The 6,463-nt window shown below is 40.3% G+C and overlaps 1 long non-coding RNA gene across 1 annotated transcript; it reads left to right on the forward strand.

The window, feature by feature from the left end:
• On the forward strand, positions 1-2,902 carry LOC120677702. Its single transcript, XR_005676423.1, has 4 exons — positions 1-298; positions 400-554; positions 648-1,182; positions 2,542-2,902. It is a non-coding gene; the product is annotated as an uncharacterized LOC120677702 (long non-coding RNA).
• The last annotated feature ends 3,561 nt before the right edge of the window (positions 2,903-6,463 follow it).

Here is a 6,463-nt window from a genome sequence, read left to right on the forward strand (position 1 = left end):
AAAATCCCTCGCAAACCGAACCCTACCTTCTCCTCCTCTCTCTCCCCTTCCTGCCGCCGCGCGCCGCCCTCTCCCTTCTCGCCCGCGCACGCACGCCTCCTGGCTCGCCGCTGGATACTCTACTGTCGCTCGAGCAACCGAATCCGCACAGCCTCGGCGGCACAGGGGAGCGTCTCCCCAGCCGCGTGCAGATTGGACGGACCTTGTCGGCCAATGCGGCGGCCATGGTCCGCGGAGGAGGAAGCGCCCACCCAATCGCCATCCTCTTCGTCCGTGCTTCCCTCAGAAGCTGCCCAAGGTGAGAGCTCTCCCGACGGAATGAATAGTCCAGTGTCACCTCCTCCTAATTGGTCTTTTCTCACCCGCCGGCTAACGGATCTGAACCATGGCTTTGACCAGGCTGAGGCTCAGACATCGCCGATGCCGTCGCTCTCCAGGAGGCTTGCCGCGGCGGAGGTGGTGTGGATGTGCTGTCACCTCCAGACTCTCTCGATCTCCTGCTAAAAGCCCTCAAGAGCAAGAAGTTCACCAGTCTTGATGTCTTCCGCACCAAGGTGAGCGCTGCAGGTTTCATGATTTCTTCGTTTATGCTTGGGCCAAGGAATGAAAGCTTATCTTTGTTTTCTCCTAATTTTCTTGATTTCAAGGCATGAAGTTTCCAACGCGCATGTTTGGATGTCCTCCTTTGATCCATGCCTTGCATTGTAGTATGAAGGTTTGCTCAGCAGGGATGTCTCCTTCCCCTATTCTTTTTTTTCTGTCTCTTTGAATCCTACTTACTCAATACATTGAGTCTCGATTCATATGTTTTACATACTGGGCCGAAATTAGTTGGAAGCTCCACATGGTGATTGGTAATGTTCTTCTCTATTGCTTTGGTGCCTTCCAAGTGTTCGATGAAATGTTTAGCTAGCATATACAACATTTTTTATTATGTTTAGGTTATCACTGATGTAACTTTTCCCCTAAATTTAAGCAACCATTCTTGCTACCATGTTAGCATCTTAACAAGCTGATAGCTTATTTTATTATTCCTGTTCTTTATCAGAGTTCCTACATCCAATTGGTGCCTCATTGTTGATGAACCACGTGGAAGCATACAGTTCGTGTTTTGGTGAATTACATAAAGGTCACCCAAGCACTTGGAATGATGCATGACCTAAGTAATTTGATGCCTACATGGTTTGTTTGTTCGTTTACTTGTTCCCTAGCCTCTGTCCTTATTTTTGCTTGTCTTTACAATCCTGTACACGTTCAACTTTAAAGTAGTCGGGCATTTTAATTTCAGTTGAGGATTTGGACATCTATAGAGTTTAATCATCCGTGTTTTATCATTGTATTTGAACCCTATCACCATTCTCATGCATATTCGGTTGCTTGGAATTTGTGATTTGGCATTCCTTTGGTTTGTAAATAATTATTGTTAATTTTTCAATAATCTTTCATGTCTGCCAGTTTTTCTGAACCATTCTAAAATTACAACTGTATTGACTACTAAGTTTACCTATTTATGTGTACCAATTCATCAGCATACAATAGACTGATAACTAAACTAAGGATAACCAAACACTACTTCCGATTGGAGTAAAATAATACTATTCCATCAGCAGATTAAATTGATACATGACTTCTTCAAGTTAGGGGATTCCAAGGGTGCGTTGTTGGATGAGGATTTTGCAATGCGTGAGTGGGATTTGAAGGGTGCTTTTTTTCCCCAGAGGGGACAGGTTGCTAACTTTTGTCATAGAATTTTGTTTACAAATGCCTGCATGTTGTTTTTAACATGCTTGCTTAGTCTAAAGATGTAAAGTTTTGATACATGTTACCTCCAATATTTTCACCTTTCATACCTATGGTCGAATTGGAATTGGTTCCAGACATATGTATTTTCATATTGTTGCCTTTAGCTCATCCCACATTTTATCAGGAGCATGTGTTGGAAGACAGTGAGGTTTTAATATGCTCTATTGCTTAAGTTGAAACATACCAGGGCTGTTTCATGGCATTCATGATTGTGAAACAGTTGGCTCTTCATATATCTACATATGCCATGACTCTAATAAAATACTCACTCTCCTTGTGTGGCTATATATAGATACAAATATATGATTGCTAGGCTTCTCCATATAAATGACTTTTGATGGTTGGGTTCAAATAATTTATCTTCCTAATTTCGTAGTATTTGGTTTCTACTGCAATCATCTCTATGCGTTTGGTAATCTAAAAAATACATATATAGTTGACCACTAGCTAGGCCTCTACAAGTAGAAACTTGATATAACTCTTCCATCATTAAAAATCACATGAACTTATGAGATAACCATTGTTATCAACTCCACTCCTGATGCACACACTGCCACTTCATTGGTACGCATGATTCTTCTTATTGCGGAGTTTGTGGTATTCCCATCTTGCTGTTGTTTCAATACCTAACTCGATGTCATTACTTTCTATTTAAGAAACAAATATGCCCTTATTCAGAAGGGAGACCAACAATCTACAAAGGGCACTAATGAACCTGCACACTCATTTCTTTTGCAGATGCCTTTATGCTTGATCCAAGAAACTGCACATGGCATGGTCATCCTAGATGGAATTATAGTTCTGCTGACTATCATAACAAACATATTTGCATAGAGGAAGCTACACGGCATGTAAAATTCTTCTGTTTACTTTTAGCTTTGTATATCCTAGATAGAGCTACACATCTTGGTTGTACACTTCCATCCATTTATGTGTCTGCATAGATGAACTTTACTTGATGCAAACACCAATTGTACCATAGAGCAAAGTGGTGTATATTTTTCTTAAATAACAATTATCATGTTGAGCACATTCACGTGTAAGGCAGAGATTGTAATGCATGTTATATCTACAAAGATAGCTTGTCGCTAATTGTTTCCTTCTGCATTTGTAAATCTGTTTAGTGTAGGCTTGACTTTACAACCAAAGGTGGATTCACAGCCTATCAATGTTCCAGCCAGGCTTGCTCCAAGCACTTGAGTTATGATTTGCGAGGCTGAGTTAGATAATGATCTGGGAAGATTGAAATTGACTTCATGATAGAGCGCGCAACGCGCGCCTCATGTTCTAGTTTGTGAACAACAAGATTCTATGTCCATATATATGATGTATGTAATGATCAAGCTCTTATGTGTCACAATTAATTCAGCTGAAAAGTGGAGGTGTTGGATTTTATGAATGCTACTGATTTAATTTGAGCTACTTTTTGAATTTTAAATTATAATTCCAATGAATTATTGCCCTTTTGGAATGCTGCATCGACAACGTAAGCTAACCATGTCAGCTGTGGCAGTAGGGTAATGTATTTCCCCGGAAAGGATATATATCGCGCACGTTACAATTCGGGAATCCATCGTCTGAAAGAGTGATTGGGCCTTTCTTAATCCTATTTGGCCCAATGGTGCTTGCATGTAACTATTTAATCTCCTTTCGTACTATATTGCGCGCACTTTACTTCTCTTTTCCCGTGCACATGCATACGAATCGGTTGGCTGGGCATGCAGCATGCACATGCATGCATGTATGTACATTATCTTCTCTTTTCCCTTACACATGCATGTGAATCAGTTAATCTTAGCATGAAGCAGAAACATGCATGTATGTAATGAGTATCTTATCTTCTCTTATTTTATTCCTTTTTATTCTCTTCCATTTTTCTTTTTCTTTCTAATATCCTTGTAAATATTTCTTTACTACTATATAATATGTTTTCCTTTCTTTTTTGTTTATTTTTATTTTATTCCTTATTTTCTTTCTACTATAAACCAAGTACAATAGCTCAAAATACACTAATATTTGATGCATTTTTTGTTTCTAATTTCCTCCTTATTCCTTATCTAATGTTTTTTCTTTTATTCTCTAAGTTTATATCCCACTCTTTTTATCTATTCTTTCTCTACCAATCCTCTTTTTTATATTTTTACCTTATATTCTTCTCTTACTCCTTATTGTTGTATTTATCTATTTACTTTTTTTAGATAGTAATATTTGTCTACTATCCATAATATAATTGTTCGAGTTGTATAATTTATTTGTTCGTTTTGTAGATTAAATTGTTCAACCACGTTGGTTCGTTTGTTTGTGATATTCATTTTTCATTATTTATCCTGCATAATCAAATGTTCGAGATGTTTAATATTTTATTCGTTGCACATTATTATTTGTTCATTATGTTTAATTTTTTGTTTGTATTGTTAAAATATTTGTTCCCAGTAATTGAAACTAATTGTTTAGTATTTAAAAAATATTTTTTAAAAATATTGTGCAAACATAGGCAAGTGTGATCTTGATTTGAAGATCTCATTGTAAGTGGTGAAATCAAAATATAATTTAGATACTTGGTTTGAAATTTATTAATTTTTTAATGTTGAAAGTCTCTTGCTTATGGAGTCACAATTTTATATTTCTTACTTGCTACATGTCTCTTTTCGCTGGACTGTGCACACGTTACTTATGCTAATAATTACCGTATAGTTGATAGACTTTTCTACTGTGGAATGTGTTGCATATGATAATGATTACTGTGCAGTTAATAGACTTTTTCTACCGTAAAATGTGTTGCATGCGTAAACATCCCATATAGATTGTTGGGCTGACGACCCATTAAATATTATTGATCGAGGATTCTTCAAGCTTTCAGGGGCGGAGGAAATAATCACGCTTCAGGTGATGGTTGGTGCAAACATCACCTGAAGCGATGCCTAATCGTGCCTGTATTTCCATGTCGGTATAAAGAAATGATAGAAAATTTGAATTATTCTGGTGGTTGATTGATAGAATTTAATTTTAGTATAAAGAAATGAATTATTTCCCCGCCAGTTTTCTTCCTAGGGTCGAAAACTGATAGGAAAAGGGAAAACCGACACGAAATGCAGTTATTGTCTAACTTTTTCCCTGTTATGCTAGACCTACCGGTAATACCGTCAGGGAAATTAATTTTCTATTTCCCTGCTGGTTTTACACCCTCACGGAAAATCTTGTTTCCAATCATGTTGGACTGAGCGAGTATAACTTATAATGATGATGATAGCTAATGAAAAAGGTATCAAGGATGATAAGTTTATCAAAAAATAGTAATGATTATTTTAATGACAAACCTTATCTATCTTCCCGAAAGAAACACATACAATATTCAATGTAGTTTATTATAAATTTGAGTCCTTCGGCTTTCAATTTTCTAGTTTACCACGGTGGCCTGCGGCGCGTCTGTTCATCTGCTTTGTCACCACAGCTGCGGCGGCGGCGGCTGGTGCCTGTGATGGCGATGGCCCATTGCTCCGACGACACGAGGCAGCGAGGGCCCTCACGGAACCGACCTCTGCTGGGCTAAGCTCCAGGTGGAGGATATCTTTCATTTCTGGTGGCCGCTGCCTTGAGGCTTGCCTCCGATTGCTGCCATCCCGTTTGGGTCTATTGGGCGCCCTATGGGCATGCTGGTAGAGCTTCCAAGGGTCGGTACTTTGCTTCTTGGTGTGCAAGTTCTCAAGCAAAAGCTTAGCTTGGTCCTCGATCACCAGTGATGATGTTGTCATTGGCATGATGGCATCGTTTTCCTTCTTGAAAGCATTATTATGAGAACCTCAACTTACAGGACATATCCGGTGAAAACCATGGAACTGACGCACTGGTTCGAGCGACAACAGAATCTTGATGTTGCTCTCCTCTTGAAGGCATCGTCTTGGAGTCCTTAATGGTGATGCCTTGGTCAGTTTGGAGCAATGGCAGGACTGATCTATTTGCGCAGTAGAGATTGACGTGCAATTTCAAGATCGCAGGGTGATCGGAAGGCAACCATCGATGATCCTTACATTAGGAGTTTCTTAAAAGATAGTTGATGTGAGATTCTTATTTCTAAATGAGGACCAAAATAAGGTTGAAGGAAGGAAGTAAAAGACATTCAAAGCTTAGTCTTTTGCTTTCTTTCTTATTTCTTCCTTTCTTATCTTTTGTGTTCCTCAGTTGGAGATTTGGAATCTAAATACTCATGTAATCTCCTCGCTTTGTGCCGAGATGTGTTCCTTAAGAATGGAGTTTTTCTTAATCTAAAAAAATGTGCACCAGGTAGACCTGGGCAAACGTCGGGTCGGGTCGGGTTCGGGTCGGGTCAAGGTCGGGTCACGGGTCGCATAGGACGGCCCGCGCCCGACCCGTACCTATCACCGGGTCGGGTCGGGTTGGCCCGTGCACCCTGCGCAGGCGTGTCGGGTCGGGTTTTTTTTCGGGTTGGGTCGGGTTTTTTGGCCTTTGGGTCGGGTTTTTTCGGGTTGGGTCGGGTTTTGGGTCAAAAATCACGGCTCGTGCCCGGCCCGTTGATTGTTGCGGGTCAAAAAATACGGCCCGCGCCCACCCGCCACGTAGCTCGGGTCGGGTTTTTTTTCGGGCGGGTTGGGTCGGGTTGTTCGGGTCGGGTGACCCATGCCCAGGTCTAGCACCAGGTAAC

The sequence above is a fragment of the Panicum virgatum genome, chromosome 6N (assembly GCF_016808335.1).
Source record: "Panicum virgatum strain AP13 chromosome 6N, P.virgatum_v5, whole genome shotgun sequence".
NCBI lineage: Eukaryota > Viridiplantae > Streptophyta > Magnoliopsida > Poales > Poaceae > Panicum > Panicum virgatum.